Genomic DNA, 24386 nt, shown 5'->3' with positions numbered 1-24386 from the left:
GTCAAGTCTCATTTCTTTCCATTAGTACAATGTATTTGAGATTCGTCCATGTTATTGTGTGGAACAATAGTTTCTTCCTTTCTATTGCTGAGTAGTAAGTATCTCATTGTACATATGGATGTGCCAAGGCTTGTTTATTCCCCTCTTGAGAAGCATTTGGTTTGTTTCCAGTTTCAGGCAATTATGAATAAAGCCACAAGCATGTGCATTCATAGGTTTTCTTCTCATTTGGGTAAATATCCAAGAGTGGGATTGCTGTGTCATATGGTAAAGTCATGTTTAGTTTCATAAGAAATGGCCAAACTGTTTCCCAAAGTGGCTCTTCCAATTTGGTGTGATGAAATATCTCCTTCATATGGAATCCTATTTCAATTCCTGCCCAGATTTTAGGTTAGTTGGAATTGTTTACAAATGCCCTACATATAAACAAAATCACTGAAACATTTCCTCACTACTGAAAGCGAATAGTGTTCAGTGTGGATACTTCATGTACTGTCCACATAGAAACAAAGGAATGGACTGGGTCATTGCTCAGTGTCCATTGCAGTGACATGAATCTCTGGAAATAAAGACAAAGTGAAAATAACCAAGAGTGTTTAGTCTGGTCCAGTCATACTGTAACAGAAAATTCTTCACTTCACACAGATCTATGAAATGATGAACAACGACACAGTTTAAATTAGAAAGACTTTCTGAGACAACAAGTAATCTTAACTTAAGGGGGAATTTTAAAAAGGCACTAGGATAGACAGACAGATGATTGATAGATAGATAGATAGATAGATAGATAGATAGATAGATAGATAATCTCCTGACATTTCTTAACCACTGCATTACCCAAGAGTTTTCTATTGTGGACAATAGGAAAGAATTTACAACATAAACAGTTAGAACTGATCATATTAAGAGCGCCTACCAAGGAAAGGCTATGAAGGAGAACAAGATTAAGAAGAAGTATTCTGGTAGAGAAGTAGGGAGAATTGACTGCGATGAGAATTTGCAGTCACTGATGTTGCTAGATGATGTGTGATACTTCCTCTGCCCTCTGAGGTCCTACAAAGAACAATGGGTAAGCCCAGTGGCAGGCTGGCAATTTTCCCCCATGAAGGCAATTTGCTGCTCCTTGTTTTTCCTCTGGCTGGTAAGTACCTAATGAACCTTTACATAGGCAGCGTCTCTCTCCCACCGGAATAAAGGTGCTCACCTGCTTTAGTCAATATGTAAAAAAAAAAAAAAAAAAAAAAAAAAGGCCTGTACATCTTTCAGGCCCAAAAATGTTTCCAAGAGTCACTGATATTACCATTATACAAATCTTGCAGTGGTGACCGTATACCCAGGGTTGTATTAGGCAACAGATGGGGCTAAAATATATTTAGTATATAGTACCTAATCTCAATGAACTTACAGCCTGTTACAATCAAGCTAAGGGGAAGAAAAATAAACTTCTGTGTCTGGGTGATATTTGAAAATAGAAACTTGTTTCAAGTATTCATTTGAAGACATGAATAACTGAATATACTTGGAGATACTCACCTATGGTTTTCTCCATATTATTTCTCCCTTTTCCTTCTCTCATTCAAGTATTCTCAGAGTGAGATGGAGGAGGGAAGGCCAGTCTAAGGGCATGATACAAAATTGATTCACACTGGAACGCGAGAGAGGAGATTTATCTGCCAGTTTCACTGGGTTTGTTCGTGTGTGTGTGTGTGTGTGTGTGTGTGTGTGTGTGTGTGTTGGTGGGGTGGCTGTCTTATATGAGAACTACACAGATGTGACTTTTGTCTCCAAAACCAAAATCCACTGAGGGAGAGGGGACTTGAAAAAATGAATAGAGAGTGACCTGAAGAAATAGGAAGACTCCCTTTCCAGATGAAGTAAATAAAATATACTCCCTAAGATTTGGAGGGAGAGAGAAAGACGAATAGGTGCAGGAGTGTCTGGAGCTAAAGTCTTCATTAGATTGGTAGGGGGTGGGGAGTGAGAGGTTAGCAAGGATGAATAGAGAGTCTCCTAGCCAGATGTTTCTCCAACACTCTTGAATAGAGAGCTTCAAAAATGTCAGGTTTGGGAAGAAATAAGGAGAAGAAGTGGGGAACCAGGCTAACATTCACTTCACCTTCTGGTCCTGAGGTGCAAACAGCTTCAGCTTCACTGGCTTTGCAATATATCCTTATATTTCTTTCTCTTCCTTGTTTCACTTCTCCCCAGACCCCACTCTTCTTTCTCGGGATCACTTTCTGCATAAACTACCTGCACTCAAGCCCTTTCCTTGGGCTCTGCTTTGGGAAAGGAGGGAAGAAATCCAGATTAGGACAAGAGTAAAGGTGAGTATGATCTGAGAAGCTTTCTGATCCATTCTGAAGATTATTCATTCCTGTTTAGACTTCTGCACCACAGGCCATCCATTATTCCTATTCCATTTGTTTCCTAAGACTCTACTCAACCTAGAAAGTACCCTCTTGGAAGTCAAACTCAACTCGCTGATCAGATTTTCCATCCTTCTTGAACCTCTCTTCAATACTTGACAGTGATGACTTGACAAATCCTTCTCAAAGCTTCTTTGCTGACCAGTGTACTGGACTTACCACATTCCTTTTTTCTATTTCTCCACATGCTTCCTTTGGCTCTTGTTCTTGTTCCTCTTACCCTAGTGGTTGGGCTCTTAAACCTGACCACTCTCTGGACTACCTCCATTCAGTTCAGTGTCATGAGATCCACTACTCTCTCTTCTTATGAGTGGGCTTCAAATACTGATTTCCTTGCATACCTTGAAGGTTCTCCTGAATTCTAATCCCATATTTACACCCATTTGGTGAACATTGCATCCTAGATGTCTTATACAAACTCAGTATAACCAGAACTAAGCCAACAATTCACTCTGAACTGGAAATGAAAAAATTAAAAGGAACAACAAAAAGGTAGGTATAAGAGGAAAAAAAATGGAAATAAATGGCATATTTAAGGTCTAATTTTAGGAAACAACAAGAAAATAAAAGACACAGAGATAGAATATTCCAGGCTGGTAATCTGAAAAAATGGTAACATTTTGGGGAAGAATTGGGGGAGTCAGAAAGAAAAAAACAATTTTAGGATGAAAGATGAAGAGTTCTATTTGGATCATACCAGGTTTCTGGTCAGAGTGTCTCCTCTGCTCAGTTTTATGTGTTTCAGAAGACCAGGGGTCTTTCCCTGTTTTTCTCACTAATCTTTGTCAGATGTTACCTCTTTGAGTTCTACTCTCTTTAGTTTCATAGTGACTTCTTCGGGAAAATGTCACCAACTTCTAAGGAAGCCTTTCTTTTTTCTCCTGAAGCCAAACTTGTTACTGTTTTAACTAAAACAGAAACAAATATGTATAATAATACATAAAGTAGAATCAAAAATAAAAACAATACATATTAAATATACAACACATAAAATTAAACACCAAAAACTCCCAACTGGAACTTTACAGCCATCAAATCATCTAAAACCACTTCTTAATCTCCAGAAATGACTTAAAGGTTTCCTTTATATTAGTTTAATACTTGAGATGTGCTAGGGAAAAAAACAACACTCTTTAAATTTTTCAACCAGATAGTATAAGGTGGTGACTGAAAGGAAGCTACAAACTCAGAGAAGAGACTGACAGCACAGAGAAGAGCTTTTATTTTGTTTTTAAATCCTGGAAGGCTCCTTCTGTTTCAAAGTCTGAAAACAACCACCTTACTAATAGCCCTTTTTGCTTGTCACCCACCTTTGTGCCACAGACGCCTGTTAATTTTTGTCTTGGTAACAAAGAAAACAGCACCATTGTGCTACTAATAAAACACAGTGTGAATTGCTTTTCTTCTGAAATGCAATGCTTTTAATTGACTTTATTTTCTTCCAGAAAGAAATAGAGATGCACAATCATGATGAGGTCTGCCCTCATTAATGGAGATGCATCACTAATTTGAGATGAAAATTGAAGTCTGGTAAATATCCATCTTGTAGCTATCCAGCCTGCGTCATACATAGAATCTGGTGTGCGAGTTTCTCTTACTCCTCGCTCAGTGTTCCCTCCTGGGACCCAATAAAGGACGTGGGAGCAGGTAAAAAGCAGAACATTATTCTGTAGCTTTTTCCCGGCTGCACTTTGGAAAACAGATTTGCAGGCTCTGAACCAACAGGCAATAAGTCACTCAGCCCATTTTCTCAGAATTACCGCTGCACTGTTACTGTTTGCTTCCCAATAACTCTATAACCATGGACAGTAACAAATGTGCAGAGACATTTTCTTCTCTGCACTCAGAAAGCTGTGCCTTCACGAATGTCTCTTCCTTAGCTATTTCCTAATCCAATTTTTTCATGTCAGAGCTAGGAATTTGTGTGACAGAGATTTGGTGCATTTCCATAGGGCAATGCTCAGCCACAGTTACGTTAGTTCCAGGCAGCTTGAGTTATAGCTTCACAGATTAAATCTGTGATAATTAGCTGGATTCTTAGGTCTGGGAGTGGTCATATTAATGAGAGTCCTAGATTATACAATGAAGCCTGAGGGACCAGTGTTAATGGTAAGTCTTGCATACATCCTTGTTATGAGCTGTTAAAAGAATTACATGATAAAAATTTCATCCACTCATCCACTCAACAAATGTTTATTGTACAGCAACTTTTTGTTTAGTGAGCACCTACTATATGGGGATATAGCTGTGAACAAGATCACTAATGTTCCTGCTATTGTGGAAATTATATACTAAATGGGAAATAAGCTTAAAATTAATTATACAACTAAACAAATGCATTTACAAAGTAAGTCCAGGCAATGGTGCTATGAAGAAAACCAAAGAGATATTGTGATAGAGAGAGACTCTGGGGAGTAGCCAGGACTGCTTAAGAGGAGGTGGCTAGGTAAGGCTCCCTGAGACAGCCTTCAAGCTGATGTGACGGTTTTAAGATGTGGCCTCCCAATTCTTTGATACTCCTCCCTTCAACAGGTGGAGTGTATGTCCCAGCCCTTTGAATAAGGGCTCTCTGACTTCTTAACAAATGGAATATAGCAAAAATGATACTGTGACAATTCCTGGGCTCAGACCTTAAGAAATGGGCAGCTTCTATTTCTTGTCTCAGGGAGGACACAGCCTCTTGGAACCTGGTCACCACATGGTGAGAAATCCCGAGCAGCGCGCAGTGAGTGTGCTATGTTATATACAGGTCTGCCCTACACTGTGGTATCCTGCCACATGTGACTTCCAAAAGTGGATATCACCTCTATTGTTGTCCTATCACTCCTACCTAAAAATGCCACTTATCAAGACTGTGTAGAAATGTAGCTACTGAGACTTAATGCTGACCTCCAGGCCATTTTTTTACATATGTGATATCCATCAGTCATAATATTTATGTTCTATATAAACACACTGTTCTGTGCATAGAAGAAGGGCACCATAATCTTACTAGTACTGGGATGTAAACTTTGAGTTGCAGGCAAGCAATAGGACAGTGTAAAAAAATCCCTCAGGGTCAGGTGAGCACTTGAGCAGCTTTCAGACATATGGCATGTTGTTGACATGTGTGTACTTTTCCTACATTTATGCTTGTCCCTGGGATAAGACAAAAGAAAATCAAACCCAGATGCTTCTCCTTGGAATGTCAGAATTGAATGCTTTGTCAGGATTTTAAATGGTGGCTCCAGGTCTCTTTCATTTCTAGGATGAGCTGATTAAGTCATTTTGTTTCATGAGCAACGAAGGGTTTATGGTTGATTTTTCTCCTGGCAACAGTTAATTCTCATGAAAAGACATCACGTTCTCCAAACCGATGGAGAACAGCAATAATAATCCATCAGCCATTATTTATTAGTGATGTGTTGTATAACAAATACAACTCATAAATTTAATGAAACGCAACATAATTAATCATTCACCATTTATAATGAAGGCCCATAGAAGTTGATCTGAACATTTTCTTCTCACCATCTGCTTATTACAAGCTTAACTGTGACTGCCTTTTCTATCCAGTGACAAATCCCCTTTTCTTCTTTGCTTCCTAATTACTAATCCTCCTTTACAATTCTAAGGAAAGTAACTGCTCTGTCTGTCTGTTGCTATGGCTTCCCAGCCTAAATCAAGTTCTCCCTTTCTTTTTACTGAGAGTAACCTGATATTTCTCTTATTTTCAGGCAGCAATGTGTGCAACTTTCAAATGACAATTTCCAAATGGTCTAAGCCAATCAAATAACTCATTCTGTTTGGCTGTGATTTGAGTAGAAGTAGATAATAAGATGGAAAGAGAATTATGCTGGGGCATTTGGGTAAGATTTTCCACACTGAAGAGTACTACTAGGAAAAGAAAGCCTTCCTGATGCCCTTTGTCTTGCTCAGGTCAATGTCTGCGACAATGTGATGGCTGGAGCTGAGGCAGCCATCGTGGGTACATGAGGACAGACATCTCTCATCTTGAAGAGGACAGATGAGAAGGGAAGAAAGTGCCAAGCTGTCATTGCTTTCTTGAGTTGCCCAACCAATCCTGAGACTACTTGACAACAAGATTCTTAAATAAATAATAACCCTCTTGATGAATTTGATCCATGTTTATTCAGGTATTTGGATGGATGAATTTGAATTTAGCAAACTACAGATGAGAAGGAAACAGCAGGACCATACCTAACATTTGTGGAACCCAGAGCAAAGTAGAAACAATGACCCACAAACCACGTACTAAAAATTTACAAGTTAGAAATTAAGGTATGAACTGCTAAGTTAAATATGTTCTGTCCTCATGTCTTGGAGAATAGCATGCCATCATAACAACCTGAGAAGACAAATTGAAAATTTGAGTGTTTGGACTCCTTTGGGGGCATCATGATGGAACATGGTAATACAAGGAGATCCTAGTTCCAGTCCCTGACCCATGACTGGGCCTCTTCCCTTTCCATTCCCCAACTCTGTCCTACCTGTGGGATGTCTTGAGGGAACATATTCACACACTTTAGCCTGCACGTTCAAGTTTCATCCAATTCGCCTATACCTCCAATAGACATACTTGATTACCCTGTGGACACCAATGTATGCACAGCTGTGGAAGGATGGACTGGGGAAAAGGCACACATGGCTCTGAAACCAAATCCTGGCCCATTAGAAGGAAATGTCAGAGTCCTAGGCACCTGAAGAACAGCCTGAACAAAACAGCTTGGAACTTTGAAACACAGCAGGAGAGAGGCCTTCGAACACGTGTAACTTTTTGTAGGGGCCCTTCCTGTCTGGGTCTAAGGTGATACTGGGAAAGACCCTGTCAAGGGAAGATGTTCACCCAAACATCACCAGGAGACAGGCTGACATCTTAAAGCCCCATCAGCATGTTGGTCCCAAGAAGTATTTACAAGGTAACTGTTCCCTTTCTCATCTTATTTGTAAGATTCAAACTTCAGTGATTTTCAGTAAATGATGAGAAGTTGTTCTTAGATGTAAATCCACAGAGATGAATTTATCAGGAAGCCAATGAAACTGAAACTCAAGGCTACTCACTGGCACAGGTTCTGAGGAAAAGACTCGACATCTTCACACAATACGGAGGCAGCCATCTTGTGAACAAGAGGGCAGACATCATCATCTGAAGATGGCAGAATGTATTTTTGTAATATGTGTAAAGGTAAGATATTTTTAAATTCTTAACTTGAAACTCTCCTCCTCCAGCTCCCAGGCCCAATTTTACGTAAAATGGTGTAACCACCATGCAAAACAGTTTGGCAGTTCTCTAAAAAGTTAAACAGGAAATCAGCATGTGATCCAGTGATTCTACTCCTTTATGCCCCAAAGAGTTGAAAACAGGAATGCAGACAAATACTTACACATCAATGTTCACAAGAGCATTATTCACAAGTTAAAGGGTAGAAACAAGTCAAATGTCCACAGACAGAAGGATGGATAGATGAAATGTGGTCTGTACTTACAATGGAATGTTATTCAGCTTTTAAAAGGAATGAGGTTCTGATACCTGATACCACATGGATGAACCTGGAAAACACTGAGCCAACTTATGCTGTGCAGAATAGGTAAATTCATAGCAACAGAAAGTAAGTTAGAAGTTATCAGGGGCTTGCTTGCTTGCTTGCTTTCTTCCTTTCTTTCTTTCTTTCTTTCTTTCTTTCTTTCTTTCTTTCTTTCTTTCTTTCTTTCTTTCTTTCTTTCTTTTCTTTCTTTCTTTCTCTCTTTTTTTTTTTCTTTTTGAGACAGGGTCTCGCTCTCTTGCCCAGGGTGAAGTGCAGTGGCAGGATCATAGCTCACTGAAGCCTTGACTTTCTGTGGTCAAAATTATTCTTCTACCTCAGCCTCCTGCCTCAGCCTCCTGTATAGGTGGGACTACAGGCCAGGCACCATCATGCTTGGCTAATTTAGCTTTTAAATTTTTTGTAGAGATGAGGTCTCACTATGTTGCCCAGGCTGGTCTCAAACTCCTAAGCTCAAGGGATCCTCCTGCCTTGGCCTCCTGAAGTGCTGGGAATATAGGTGTGAGCCACAGGGCCCAGCCCATGTATACTTATTGCCACTGAATCTTACACTTAAAATGGTTAAAATAATACATACTATGTTATAGATATTTTATCATAGTAACAAAGGCTCCCAAATTGTATTAACTTGATGCTCCACTAGACTGGATTTTTCTTGTTTGCCCATGATTCAATCCTATCACATATTCATTGAACATTTAAGAAGCACAAAGCACTGTGGGTGTGCAAAGAAGACAGGGAGTGCCTTGAAGGCACACCACCATCCTGACCCTCACTTCCCCAAACACTGTTGCATTAATGGGAGTTTTTTCAGTCTCTTTTAATACGTTGGACATGATGCTTGACCTCAAAGAGTTTTGCTCTATGTCGAAGGACAACCTACACAAAACTAACTGTAATGCAAAGATGTATCGGGGATTTAATAATATAGTGTGCATAAGGCATTTGGCATGGGCCTGATGCGTCTTTGACACTAAAATACAGCTTCACCATGATGCACTGCATCAGCAGCCCCACCCCACCTCCCACCTTCTGCGAAGTTTATAACAAAATCTATGGGAGCACAAAGGAATTCGTTTTAAAGTCTGTGGTTACATGTTTTGTTGATTATATGCTCACTGTTTGAGAAAATACCAAAGAATAAAAATGGCATTTAGTGTCTCCCAAAAGTGCTAGCGTGGAAGGAACCCAGCCGTAGGTGTAAGTCAGTCTTAGGTCTGCTTTTGGCTGGGTTTCCCCAGAAGATTCTTTAAGGCAGGGCAGCAGGGGTTTATTTGCAGATGGTCCTAGGAAACACCGCTGGGGAGCAGGGAAGGAGAGGAAGCCAACGTGGGGTGAATTGTGACCAGGTCACCAACGTGGGCAGCAGAGGCTCAAGGCCACTTGGGACCTCTGGGAGATAGATTGGAACACACTTTAGTGTGGCCTCACTTGCAGGAATAAAGCTGGTGTATTTATCCTCCAGTTTCCATCTATCATTGGCTGAAGGCTGCTCCTGGAGGTGCTGACTTCTCAGCACTTTCAAACTTCTCACCTCTTGGGCCAAGAGAAAGCCCTCAGGTAGAGGAGAGCAGGTGTCTGCAGACTGATGCCATCAGTGTATGCTGACATGGTGAGGACCAAGGGGATCTGGGGGTGGGAGCCCACCAGTGTCTGTCTCCACCACCAACTTGGATAACCTAGGATGCAATTAAAACAAACAAACCTCTCTCTTAGTTTCCTGTGGCTGCTAAAACAAAGTACCACAAACTGGGTGGTTTATAACAGCGGAGATATGTTTGTTTCACAGTTCTGGAGGCTAGAAGTTCAAAGTCATGGTGACAGCAGGGACAGGCTCCCTCTGAGACTTGGGGTAGAATGTTTCCTTGCCTCTTTCCAGCTTCTGATGGTGGCCTCAGTCCTTGGCGTTCCTTAGCTTAAAGCTGTATCCCTCCAGCCTCTGCCTCTGACCTCACATGGCATTGGTCCTGTGTGTCTCTGTCTCCTCACAGCATTTTCCTATTCTTATAAAAACACCTGTCACCATGAATTAGAGCCCACTCATATGAACTCGTCTTAACTTCATTACCTCTCCAAAGGCCCTATTTCCAAGTAATTCACAGGTATCAGGTGTTAGGTACACATCATTCAACATATCAGTTTTGGAGACGCAATTCAACTGACAACAACTCCTTTATTCTCAATTGTTCACTTGAAAAATGGGGATCATCATTCCTATTCTATAGATTTGTTTTGAGTAAGGAAAAGAAAATGCTGAAAACATCACAGAACAATCTGTAAGAATCATGTGAATCCTGCTCTGTGATAAACCCAGGGAACCTGGAAATAAAAGAAAGGGGATTTTCCACTAATAGTTCAACTTTTAAGTGAACAAAGAAAGCAGAAATACACAACATCAACAAAGCATAATGGGTGGCCTAATTGAAGCAGTTGCCTCTCTAAAGAACATCTTGATGGGAAATGGTTTGTTCAGTCCTGGAAAGAGGAATAACAAAGATGGACCAAGAAGACTGCCTGATACCATTCAGACAGGGCACGGGACAGAAGATGCCCTGGGCTGGTCTCCAAAGAGTCTTGCTCTTATGGATAAGGCTCTCACTGCTTGAGCCCTTGAACTTCAGAACCTTGCCCTTGACTCCTGGGGGTCTTGCTCTCCGCTCGCCCGGTCACCTGCTGGGTCTGATTGGATTTTCACTGTTGCCTGCCTTCCCAGGGAGATTCTTCCAGCCGTTGCACATCTCTCAACTGCTTTGCTTTTCATTATAAATTAATATACTGGCATTCTGATTTTATGCCTCAGTCCTAGGAACTTGCCTCTTTACCCCTGAGAAATTCATCTTTTCTTCGTGGTGCTGATTCTCAGATTGAGGACACGGTGACTTTAACTGGGTACCCAGGGGAGAGGCAGGCAGTCAGGCTCTTTCAGGTCAGCATGCCTTTTCGTTGCTTTTGGATGCACCTGCCTTCCTCCTGGTATCTATTCTGGTGCTTCTCCATCTTCCATGTGCACTGAATGCCCTGGGAGTCTTGTTAAAATACAGATTCTTCTGTCATCAAACTGGTGATAAGGATCCACTTGGTATATGGTAGGCATACAACACCTCTGGAATAGAATCTGAAAGTCTGTGATTCGAGAAAATTCATTGGTGTTCCTGATGCTGATGATATGGGGTTCATGCTTTAAAAACCATTAGACTTTGCTCCTCAAAATGTGGTCTAAGGACCAACAACATCAGCAGCGTCTGGGGGCTTGTTAACAATGCAGTTCTTTAGTCTCCAGTCAGACCTACTGAGTCAGAATCTCTGCAGGGGTGGGACCCAGTGATCTGTGTTATGAAAAACCCTGTCAGTTCTCATGGATATGAGAATACCAGTCTAGAACTTGTGCCTCACTAATATTACAGCTTTGTTTCCCCCTTGTCTGCCATGAAAGATTGAGGGAAATAACACATGCATGTGACAAAATTGTAGTAGCATCAGTGAACACAGGGAACAGGAATATTTGAGGGATCAGGGGGTTCTTTGTGATGGTATTCAGATGAGTGAGTTTCTTCATGCCACGAGAAGGAAAAAGGGGAGAAGGAAAAATCCTAGAACCATGGAAACCCATGGAGCATGTAGACGGTATGGCCAGGGGATGCAGACCACAATCTGAGATGAAGACAAAGACTCACAAGCAGAGAATTAGGAACCCTCACTCACCAGAGCAGGAAAATAATTTTCCTGAGGACTTGCAAGATTTTGCAAGAAGGCATTTCATCTCATTTTCCTTTCAAATGTTTTTCTGTGCTTGCACTGTGAAGCTTTATATTCATAGAATATTTAGAAAATATAGAAAGACACATAGAAAATAAAAATTATCCGCAATCCTACTTCTCAGAAATGACTGCTCTATACATTTGATATTTTGGTATATATTTTATATCCTGCCTAAGATACACATATAACTATATATATCTGTATAGTAAGAAATATTTCTACAAATATACATATATATACCCACATACCTATACATATGTTATATATAAATATAAATATATACACATATTTAAGGTTTATATTATGTAGGAATATATATTGATACTATATATAGTATATATAAAACATTCATACATGTAATAAATATGTAAGAAAGCGTTTAAAATAAAAATATACATATATGTACATACATAGCATCATTTATATAAAACATGTATTATCTATGCATTGCCTATTTTTGTCTACTTAAAACATATGTGCTCTTATACATAAATATAAAACATACAAGAAACCCCATAAATATATACAATTTCATAGCATACTTTTTTACACTTAATGCTATATTGTACTTCACCCATTTAAGCAGGACATTCACAAGGTAGATATCTAAAATTCCCGGGGTATCCACCACTAACCATCTCCCATTCCCCACCCCGCCCCACCCCGCCCCACCCCACCCCCGACTCCCACACACAACTAAAAGCTATAAACTTTTGTGGATTACATGAAGACTCAGCAGAAAGTGAAGAGGCAAAAATCAACCTGTCCTTCCTCTTAGAAGCAGTGAACCAGGTAATTGCACAAGGAGAGCCAGCTCTAATCCCAAAGTGCCGGGTCACCACCTCTCATATGGACACCCGTCACACCCCAGCCCAAAAGCTCTGAACCAAATTAGGAGACAGGAAATCCAGCCTCTCTAATGCTTTCCTGCATGTCTCAGTTCAGCCATCCCAGTTCTCCAGTGTTATACAAAGACTAAAAATTCAAAGTAAACTGAAATTAATTTTGTTTTGAGTTTTTTTTTTTTTTTTTTTTTTTTTTTGAGAATTTCAGGTCCTCTCGAGTAAAGAGAGGATCTACTGTGGTGTATTAAAGAGCGTCAGAAATCATGGTCATGAAACTATGCGCAGGAAGACCTGTAAGATTGTCCCAGATCTATCACAAAATTGAAGCCCTCTTTTCCCTTTGTTTTCATCAAGAAGTCTATCCAGGTAGAGTCTAGAAAATTTTTAACAAAATGGTACAGCCTATTTGGATGCTTTAAAAATAAATGATTTCACAGAGCTCATTTCCATGTTTATTCTATTGATTCAATTTAAAATAAATTGTAACACGGAACTCATAATAAGCCAAACAGTCCAGGGATCATTTTCATTTTTGGAATAATAAGTCTCACTTTTTTTTTCCTCTACTGCTGTAATTATGAGAGAATATAAAATTAGATTTTAATTAATCAGCAAGGGTTTCTTTCCTCCAATCATTGGAAATTTCAAGGTTGTAAAACTACCAAGTGGAGAAATCACAGAGTTTCAAAAATAGCTGGAAAAAAACAAATGATTCTTTGCCCTGATGCTTTTTTTCTTTTTTTTTTTTGGTCAGAAGTTAAAGGTAGTTCAAAGCAAGGTTCTCAAGCTAAGTGGAAATCTCATGCAGACACAGACCGGTGTTGCTGTAAGCAGAAAAGCTTTTGCTAAGGACAGAAAGCACCCATTCTCCTTCCCAAGACTTGAGAGGGGCATTTAGACACTTCCCTTGTCAAACAAGCTTGGACCAGTGGACTTACTGCCCAAAGACACCATTTCTGTACCACGATCCAACTTGGTATGTGGTAGGAATGCAATTGCAATACCATTGCTACACTTCTCTGCTCTTTTTCCAGCCACCCAAAGATCTCTTTGTCTCAGGTACTGGGATTATAAGACTTATTAATTATGGATCAACCTCTAATTTGAAGGTATGAGTCAAGACAGCAGGGGGTCTCATTAGCATAGGATTAAAAACTGACTCAGAGACTAATTATTTTGTAACCATAAAAATTCAGGCTGGATTTAGTTTTGAGCAAAGCAATTTCTCAGCAATGAGCACATCTGTAAGGGATATTTTAAGATACACATGCCATTTTTTTCTAACTCTTCCTGTGACTCTACCTCTGCTTAATTTTTTCATTGCTGATGCTTACATGCGCCTATGTATGCTTATATAGGCACATATATCAGGACACAGCAGGCGAGAACAGTTTATCAACTGATGAAAGGAATCTCTATAGGAAAGCGTTGACTAAACTTGGAAACCTGGTGTGAACCAGAAAGACACAGTCAAGCCCAAACACTTGTGAAATGCTAAGTGGACTTCATCTATTAATGATTGCTGATCAAAGCTAAACAGACACATCTCAGTAAGTGAATAGCTTTGTTTACCTGAACTACATCTCATTAAGGGGAGAATGTAAGGTGTGAAGTCTCTACTAGGAGCTACCAAATGTTGGTCTGAAGAGGCCTGTGGATCGCTGACACATGTTCACGTATCTACATCAAAATAAGGAAGAAAGATGTTTTCAAATGCTAGATTGAGTCAATTAAAATTTTCTCATTTTTTCACGTAGGTTAAAATGCCCATTCTTTTATACAATGATGATCATGGTAGATGTTGGTATTATAGTTGCTGCTATCATTATGCGATTGGGGGTTTTTTGTCTAATTTTATTCTTATGTTCTAGCTTAATGAAATGAAGTCTGGGAGGTTTAGGTTGGCCTCTATATATATTGTTTAAATTATACATATGGGCGCCAGGCACAGTGACTCACACCTGTAATCCCAGCACTTTGGGAGGTCGAGGCAGGTGGATCACCTCAGGCCAGGAGTTTGAGACCAGCCTGGCCAACATGACAAAACGTTGTCTCTACTAAAAATACAAAAATTAGCTGGGCATGGTGGCACACACCTGTAATCCCAGCTACTTGGGAGGCTGAGGCATGAGAATCGTCTGAACCTGGGAGGCAGAGGTTGCAGTGAGCTGAGATTGTGCCACTGTACTCCAGCCTAGGGGAGAGACCGAGACTCTGTCTCCAATACATACATACACACATACATACATAAAACTATGGTTTGTTGTCAGTTAGGAGTAATTTTGGCTGTAAGTAACAGAAAGTTCATTCACTGTGGCTTAACCAATAAAGATTTTTGTCCCACAAAATGCAGCATTTGGAGGTGGAGGGCTATTGGCACCGGTTTGGTGTTCCTCACTGGCCGCATGCCAACTTTATTTTGTTGGTCTCTTCCTTTATGTATGTATGGTATGGCCCCAACAAGGCTGCTTCAGTTCCAGGGATCATATCTGTGCTCAGGGTCAAAGAAGGGGAGAATACAGTGCTTGATATGCAATTAGGTAGAGAAATAACCTTCCCAGAACTGATCCTCATCCCTTGCAGCCTTCTGCTTAGTCCCGTCAACTAGAAATGTGTTATAGTGTCACAGGCTCGCTCCTAACTGCAAAGTAGTCTGAGAAAGTGGTCATTTACCTTTTCTTAACTTCTATATTGGAGAAAGGTGAAGAAAAAGTGGGTCAGGAACGGGTGTTTTGTTGGTTAGCCAATAGCGCCTGCCATGGCCAGGAAATCAAGCAGTCTGACCCACATCACACTATTTTACAAGCCCTTAGTTTAATGATTGTCAAAATGTTTCCTGAATTAGCAGCATAAGAGTCAACTGGGAATTTAAGAAATGCTCATTCTAGGATTCAACCCTAGACCAACTGGATAAAAAAACTGGGGGGAAGGAGTAATGATCAGATGATTCTGATGCACGTTCACATTTGAGAGCCATTGCCTTAGCTATTGATGGCAGTGGTGGCTCCAGATGGCAGCCCATCTGGAGCAGCCACTGCCATCACGCTGGCTGCAGCAGGGAGGTGCGGCCATGGCTGCACACTCTGTGGAGCCAGTGGGAACCAGAGACAAGTGGGAGCCCCACTTCTTCCAAGTTGATGGGGTGGGAGCTCCCCTGGGTGCAGCTGCAGTCACCCAAACCACAGCTGCAGACCCGGGCCTCTCGCTCCACAGAACAGGCAGGACCACCCGAGCACCTCCTGTTGCAGAGCTGCAGCGGCCCAAACCATGGCTACAGACCCTGGCATCCCTGTACTCTTGGGGGCCTGGGAAGTCCCCCGCTCTGCTCTTGCAGGCTTAAAAATGCCTGCTCCCACTGCCTGGCTGCTTCTTCCTGCTGTCAGCATTTGCTCTGACCTCAGAGCAAAGTCAGGGGCGAGCTTGGGCACTGTCACAGCCCGGCTGTGTGTGCACACACTCAGGGCAGTGCTGACACTCCAAACTTCTGCTGCCTCATCCCCCTCCAGACTTTGGGTGCTGACCAGCATAGGAGGGAACCCGACGGGCAGCTGAGGGCAGTTCAGTGCAGGCCTGCAGATGCCCATTGGCACCTAAAGCCTGGGTGCCATGAACAGCAGCAGGAGGAAGACAGGTTCCTGGGAGGAAGGGAGTAAGTCCCTGATAAGGCCCCACCTCCAGGCCAGGGAGAGCCTGAAACCTGGATGCGAGGCTGCCAGTCCCACGCACTGGAGAGGGAACCTGTGGTGCCTTTTCTGGGCCTGCCCATGGACCAGTCGTCACATACTTCCTCTGCCCTGAGGCCCATAAAAGCCTCAGGATCAGCCAGAGTTGAGCAGATGTTGGGATGACCAGCTGCAGAGAGGAATTACCCAATTCAAAGCCTTCTCTCTGCTGAAAGCTACAGAGGTCAGGATGACCTGCCTGCAGATAGGAGCTACCCACTCTAGGACCTCCTCTCTGCTGAGAGCTGTGCAGACAACGAGACAACCAGCTGCAGAGAGGAGCTGCCCTCTCTTCTGACAGCTTGTCAGGATGACTTCCCTAGCAGAAAGGAACTACCATCTCTGCTAGGAGCTGAACACTTGTCAGGACACCCTGGATGTAGAAAGAAGCTTCCCCCTGTGGGTTTCATCTGAGCTATTCTATCGCTCTATAAAGCTCCTCTTCATCTTGCTCATCCTCCACTTGTCTGCATACCTCATTCTTCCTGGTTGCAGGACAAGAACTCAGGACCCACCAAATGGCAAGGCTAAAAGAGCTGTAACACAAACAGGGTTGAGACATGCTCTTTGCTTGTCAAATTGCAGGAAAAGAAAAGGAAAGAAGAGCTGCAGCCCATCAGGGAGCCCAGACCTGGTAGCTCCCTGAGCCAGGACTCTGACTTCCTCTTTGGGGCCCTGCAGTTCCTGGCATCTCCAAGTTTCCAGATGCCATCGTGTTCCCCGGTGTCAGCCATAGAAGTCACTTGTGATGTGCCTGGTCCAGCTGAAGCCTTGCAGAGAGCTGGTACCTACCTGTGTTGGCACCTGGAGTTTCCTGACCTGCTGCAGCAGCCTGTATGTCTAACTGTGCACAGTGGCCAGACCCCATGCTCACTCACACACCCCTCACCATTCCATGCCTGACTCACCCTTGGCAGACATGGGATCTAGGCTGGTAGTGTGAGCCAAGAGCAGCCTGAATGGGCAAAATGAGTGTGCCAGAGCAAAACTTGGGCAAAGGCACCGCAGGTCACAGATGTTTCTAGCCAGAAAAGCTACACCCCAAAGATCCTGTAACACTATTGCCCCAGAATCGTTTTCTGGCAATATTTAGCTAGAAAGGTGAGAGCATGTTGTCTAGAAAAACATCAAATGATCACCTGTGGGCAGCGGGTGTTTTAAATTACTCATGGTTCCTTTTGCCAGATTTAGTTGAGCTATCAAGCACCAGTTTTCAAACTAAAGCTTAATAATTACCTTGCTGGGCCCTACCCCTGAGTCTCTAGTTCAGGAATTCTAGGATGAGGCCTCCATAGTTACTTTTCTAATAATAACCAGGTGAGGCTGGTAATTTGCTGGTCCCAACTGTAACACTTGTGTGGGTTGCAGGCCAGCAGCATCAACATTGTCAGGTGGTTTGTTGGAAATGCAGACTTTTCTGGTCTCATCCCACACCTATTGAATTGGAATCTCTGGGAGTGGGGCCCAGCAATCTGTATTTTAACAAATTATTAAGGTAAATATGATGCACGCTAAAGGTTGAGAACAAGTATTCTAGATTAGTGCCTCTAAAACTTTCTTATATATGTGAGTTAACTATGGGTATTATTAAAAATGCAGATTCTAATTTAGTAGGTGTATTAGTCTGCTGGGGTTGCCAAAGACTGGGAAGCTTAAACAACAGAAATTTATTTTCTCACATTCTGGAGGCTGAATATCTGAAGCTAAGGTGTCGGCAGAGCTGATTTTTTCTTAGGCCTCTCTCCCTGGCTTGTAGAAGGCTTTCTCTACCCTCTGTCTTCATGTGATCATTCATTTGTGCATGTATACATCTGTCTACAAACTTCTTCTTTGATTAGGACAGCAGTCATACTACATTAGCCACCCCTCAGGACTTCATTTTCACTTAATTACCTGTTGAAATGTCTTATCTCCAAATATGGTCACATTTCAACGAACTTTAACATATAAATCTGGGGGCTGCAGGGACACAATTTAGCCCATAATGGTAGATATGAGGTGAAGTCTGAGATTCCGTATTTCTAATCAGCTCCCAGCTGATGCAAGGCTTCTGGTCTGTGGACCACACTTTGAGTGACAGTGACAAGACTCTACATCTCACACTGCCTGGGCAAGAACTGATCCAATCTCATTTAAGGAACTCTTTGTATAATTCATGCATTGACCATTTATCTTTTATACATCTTTACACTTTAATGCAGTACATAATATAATAAACCTTCCATTATCTGATGTTCTCCAAATTGATTCCTCCTGTAGTTCATATAATTCTTAATTCAATTGTCCTGGGGACTCTCCTTGAGCAATAGAAATTAGAATGTTGGACTGCAAGATCAGAATTCTAAGTAACTTTGACAAATTGGAGAACCGTTACATTATAAATGAAAAGGATAAAGTCCAATAAGGATAAGGGCAAGACAGTGCCCTTAGGTGTGAAAAAGAAAGGATACACCATGAGGAGACCTAAAAAGCACCCAGGAAGTGGAAATCCAGAATCTCATCACTCAAGGTGAGAAATTATACTAACAATGAGCATCCAAGCAAGAAATTACAGAGGAGCAAGATAGCAAATGCCTCTTTGCTAATGCAAAGCCCCAAGTTAAGAAGAAATATATAACCATGTATTAAAACGACTCAGCATGTTACTGAGTTTTAAATATTATACTTAACGATAATTATGTTTGCACGGCTCTGAAACTGATTTTGACATTATTTTTTACTTAGGTTATACCTGCTATATACTTAATTTCCTTAGTCATTATGAAAATCAATGCCAGTTGCACACTATAATCATCTGGATAACTTAAAACCATCAGTGTCCAAGCCCACCTGTATTAATTTCCTAGCGCTGATATAGCAAAGTACCACAAACTAGGTGGCTTAGAACAACAGAAATTTCTTGTTTCACAGTCCTGGAGGCTAGACATCTAAAATCAAGATGTTGAATGCTCCCTCTTAAACCTGTAGCAGAACCTTCCTTGCCTATTTTGACTTCTGGTAGCTCCAGGCATTCCTTGGATTGTGAAGGCATAATGCCAATCTAATTTTTACATGGTGTTCCCCCTGTGTCTCTCCACATTGCCTTCCTTCTGTGCATGTCTGCGTCTGTGTTCAAATGTTCACTTTTAATAAGGGCACTAGTCATATTGGATTAGGATCTACTCTCATGATCTCATTTTAGCTGGATTCCTTTATAAAGATGCTATTTCCAAATAAAGTAACATTCTGGGGGTATTAAGGTTTAGGACTTCAACACATTTTTTTTTTTTTTTGAGTCAGGGTCTCAATCTGTCACCCAGGCTGGAGTGCAGTGGCATGAACACAGCTCGCTGCAGCCTCAGCCTCCCATGTAGCTCTGACCACAGACATGTGCCACCATGCCTAGCTAATACTTTGATTTTTTGGGGAGATGACGTCTCACTGTGTTGCCCAGACTGGTCTCAAACTCCTGGCTTCAAGTGATCCTCCTGCCCGGACCTCTCAAAAGTGCAGGGATTACAGGTGTGAGCCACCACACCCAGCCAGGACTTCAACGTATCTTTTTGGAGGACACAATTCAGCCATAACACCACTCCTGAACAATTACATCAGAGTTTCTAGGGTGAAGCCCAGACATCAGTATTTTGTAAGTGCCCCAGAGATTCTAATACTCTGCTAGGGCTAAGAACTGCTGGCCTGGGAGAAAGTCTGCAGCAGCCACTGTCATCAAGGAAAGCCACTGGCACTGATGGTAGCTTAAGTGAATGTGGAGTAGGGCTTTATCCACCACGTCAGAATTTTGGCTGAAGCTCCAAAGCTGAGGCAATAGATGATAAATTATGTACATTCTAGAGTGGGGGTTTTCAATCTTAGATGCACACTGCAATAAAGCAGAGCTTTAAAAGGGCACTGAGGCCTGGGTGCATCCCCAGAGATTCACATGTAATCAGTCTGCGGTAGGACTTGAGCATGGAGAATTTTTAAAGTTCCCCAGGAACTATGCAGTCAGGATGAGAATCACTGTTTATAAAAAAAAAAAATTTTGCCACTGGCCCTCTAGACTGAGACAAGAATGCAGGGCTCCCAGCCTGACTTAGACTTCACTCTTCCCACCCACCAGCTTACCTTTTTAACATGTTATCTTACAACACCCAACTGAAGCTCGTTCAATATTCTTTCCATTTCTCATATACCAGTGAACAAACCTTTCTCATCTTTAAAAACAGGATGCTCCCGTAACCCTACTTCCCTATAAATTACCCTCTCTCTTCTCACTGTCAGGCAGAGCTTCCTGAAATATTATTCTAAACTCATCTTTGTCAAGTTTTCACATCCCAGGTGCCTCATAAGACTCTGAAACAGCTTCTGCCCTTACCATTTCCTTGAATCTGAACTTGCCAAGGTCACCAACAGCCTCCTTTTGCCAAATAACAAAAGACACAGTCAGTCATCATCTTACCGGAGCTGTGCTATATTCAAGACATTTGCCCACTCCTTCCCTCCCATGTGCTGTTCTTCTTCTAACTTCTATTGAGCCATTCCTTTCATTTTCCTTTGGGGGATACTCTTGGTCACTTGTCTATTAGTTACATTTTGGTGTCCATCTTAGGCTTATTTTTGTCTCATTGCGGATTCGGTTGAAGCATGCAAAATTATGTTTTGCATAGGCCAAAAGTGGTTAAATGTTGGTCATATCATATGGTTTAACCTGATGTCCTATCCCATTAATTGTTAACCACACCACCCATGGCTGTAGCTACTGCCTGTATGATGGGCTGATACTCAGATGGGTTGTTAAAATACTGCCATGTCTCCTACCCATGGGTGAGTAGCCGTTGCCCATTGTCCTCCTTCCATCAGAGCCATCCCACTGCCCTAACTGCCCTGTCCCTTTCCTGGGACTCCTGACATCTCTCAATGACCTGGTATCTAAAGGGAAGATGCCTGGCTTAACAGGGGTCCTCTGGGGCCCTTGTTCAAGGTTATAGACAGCATCTGTTTTGATTGGTCAGTGTCTATGTTGTGCTGATTGTTAAATATATTTGTGTTACCTCTGTCTGTATATTCATGATTTCCCAATGTATCTATTCAACTCAAACATATTTTCTTAGCCTCAGACCCATATTGTCATTTGGCTCTTCCTACTTTGTTCTCATATAGACACATCAGAGTCAATATGCTTAAGATGAAACTCATCAAACCTCTTCTTAGTAATAACTTTTACTTTGGTGGCCCCAGTGATCTACATCTCCAGGCATCCACACCCTTGTGTAGTCCTCTCTCACACTGACTCTGCCCTTGGCCATGGGACTTGCTTTGGCCAATGGGCATTATTAAATGTGATAGAAATTGAGGCTTAATAAGAGCTTGTCTTCTTGGAATGCTTGCTCCTGGAGACTGCTCCCAAACTATAAATAAGCTTAGACAAGACTTCTGTGTGATAGGACCACAATGAGAGGGTGAGGCACTGGGCAGGAGCCTGGTGGCCCCAGAGGACACAGTACATCTTCACTCCACCCTGTCCAAATGCCTGGGCTACAGAATGATGAAAAGTAGAATAGTTATTTTAAGCTTTCGTATTGGGGTTCTGCAAAGAAACAGAACCATTAGGAGGTATATAAATACAGAAAGAGACTTATTATAAGGAATTGGTTCATGTGACTATGGAGACTGAGATGGCTCAAGGTCTCCAGGGTGACCTGGCAAGCTGGAGACACAGGAAAGGCAATGGTATAGTTCTGATCTGAGCCCAAGGCCTAAGAATCAGCAGAACAGATTAGGCAGAACTGATGGTATAAGCTCCAGTGTGAAGGCTAACAGGCCCAAAACCCAGCAATATCCACTGTTTCAGTCTGAATTTGAAGGTAGAAAAAAGTTGATGATTCAGTTCAAAGACTCTCAGACAGTAGGAATTCTCTTTTACTTGAGGAAGGGTTAGAATTTGTTCTATTCAGGCCTTCAGCTGATTGGATGAGGCCCAACCACATTAGGGAGAGTAATCTGCTTTACTCAGCCTGCTGATTTAAATGTGAATCTCATCTAAAAACACCCTCACAGAAACACCTAGAATAATGTTTGACCAAATATCTGGGCGTCCCATGGCCCAGTCAAGTTGACACAAAAGATTCACCATCTTAGCTTCTAAGCTCTTTGGTGGTTTGTTATGCATCAGTAGATGACGGAAAAACATGAACTCCTTATATAATATGATACAATACAATGCTGATGTGTATAATACAGACTCATGCCTTGACTCACTTTAAGAAATGACATTCACCTACTACCTAGTCCAAAATCTAATACATGACCCACTTTAAGAAATGACATTCACCTAGTACTCAGTCCAAAATCTAAGACTCTCCTAGACTCATAGTTTCCCTTCATTTGTACTTGATCACCAGTATTGTTTAGTTTTACCTCCTCATTATTTTCCAAAGACTCTTTGAAACTGCCACTGCCCTTTGTAGGACTATCACTGCCTTTGATAGGACAGAGATGGCAAATACTTGCTGGCGTGCTATCACTCCTCCCTTCAATGGCCATGGTGAACATAGCCAATCCATCAGGGCCTGTGTTCAGCTCACCAGGAAAGTAGCCACATAATTCTCCTCAACACCCCACTCTAGGCATTTACTACAAATCAATCACACAGTGTGCAACATATTTGCTATCCCTGTCCCAGACCCTCCTGATTTATCACTCGTATTAAGGCAAAAGACACTTTGCTGGTTGCACCAACTTCCCCTATTACAACTGGAGTCAATTTATCTTCCACCGTTTTAGAAGGATTACCAAATTAATCTTTCTAACATGCATTTAGAGTTTTCCAGGTTGCCAAACTGTGCTCACTTTGGGACTCAAGAGGTGTTTAGGTGCATGGTAGTTAGATTGATTGCAAAGCTGGCTCTAATTCTCTATCCTTATCTACCTCTATGTCCTTTGTGATGTGGCTTTGTGGTTTCTCTCATTAAGAGATAGTCTATTCCCCCCTCTTTTCAATCTGGGAGGGCCTGGTAACTTTCTCTGAACTAAGAAGTGACATTGTGGAGATTCTGAGCCTAGGTTTTAAGAGGCTTTGAGCACTTCTGTCTCTCAGAACCCTGTTACAGGCATGAGAGCAAACCCAGCCTAGCCTGCTCAAGGATGAGACGTGGAGTGGAGCCAGTATTGTTAAGCTACGCTCCCTAGAGATGCCACAAAGCTGCCTAAGCACCCAGAGCTGACCACACATAGACTTGTGAGCCACAGACCTCCAGCAGCCAGGAGGACTCATGCGGTTATAAGACTGTCACACCATGTTCCATGGCCATAGGTAACTGATACAAAGTTTATATCAAGGACCTGCGAAGTAGGCCCACCACAGCTCTACTTGGACAAGAAACTAAAAAACAACTGCAAAAGAAGTCATGCAACTGGTCAAAGAGACAGATGCAACAGCCAACATAATTGATAGGTGGCTATTACAGAAAAACCTTTACAAGGCTATAAGAACACAAGGGGGCACCTGCTGATGCCACAACAATGCAGCCAGCACTTTCATCACCGGTGAGAGACAAAGCCTGCGTCAGCACCTGAGTACCCCCAGAATCTTCAAAGGGCTTTGGCCAGCATCAGCGGCCTGAGCAGCTGATATCCCTGCAGGGAACTGACGCAGGGAAAATGGTAGTCACCACACGCTAGCGAATAAGACTGTGATGGTGAGAACGTTTGAGTTGCTGCCAGGGGACTGCCAGAAATAAAAGAAGGCACCTTGAAAGGTCCTGCCAGAGAAAGAATACCTTGTGATAATACATATTTAATTTTTACTCTAACTTACCCCACAACCTGCTGTGGACCTAGGAAAATAATGTATATAAGTCTATTCATAATTGTTCAAAAATTATTTCCTTTGCCCTAAAAAAAAAAAAAAAAAAAAAAACTAGTTAAGACTGAAATACAAATTTATTCCTCTCTCACCTCACATGCATTCACACACAATTTCCACCTGCATCATTGCTACTCATTTCTACTTTTTTTTTTTTTCACTTTCCCAGCACCTCTGAGATCGTATGGTTTCTTATTTCCTACCATATCAGCTGGAGAGGTGAATCCCTCTTTTTCCAAAACAGCATC

At 41.9% G+C, this 24386-nt stretch overlaps 1 long non-coding RNA gene across 1 annotated transcript in view; it reads right to left on the bottom strand.

The window, feature by feature from the left end:
- Nucleotides 1-1282: 1282 nt before the first annotated feature.
- The window catches only part of LOC139358507 (uncharacterized), a 35070-nt gene continuing 11966 nt past the window's right edge, over nt 1283-24386 (bottom strand). Inside the window, exons 2-3 of the long non-coding RNA XR_011613510.1 lie at nt 11672-11772; nt 1283-3334 (exon numbers count right to left, since the gene is read on the bottom strand). This is a non-coding gene — a long non-coding RNA (uncharacterized lncRNA). The remainder of the gene's footprint in view (nt 3335-11671; nt 11773-24386) is intronic.

Source organism: Macaca nemestrina, chromosome 15, assembly GCF_043159975.1.
Source record: "Macaca nemestrina isolate mMacNem1 chromosome 15, mMacNem.hap1, whole genome shotgun sequence".
Lineage (NCBI taxonomy): Eukaryota > Metazoa > Chordata > Mammalia > Primates > Cercopithecidae > Macaca > Macaca nemestrina.
Note: the sequence above shows the minus strand (reverse complement) of the source record. Positions and strands in the feature narration are given on the sequence as shown.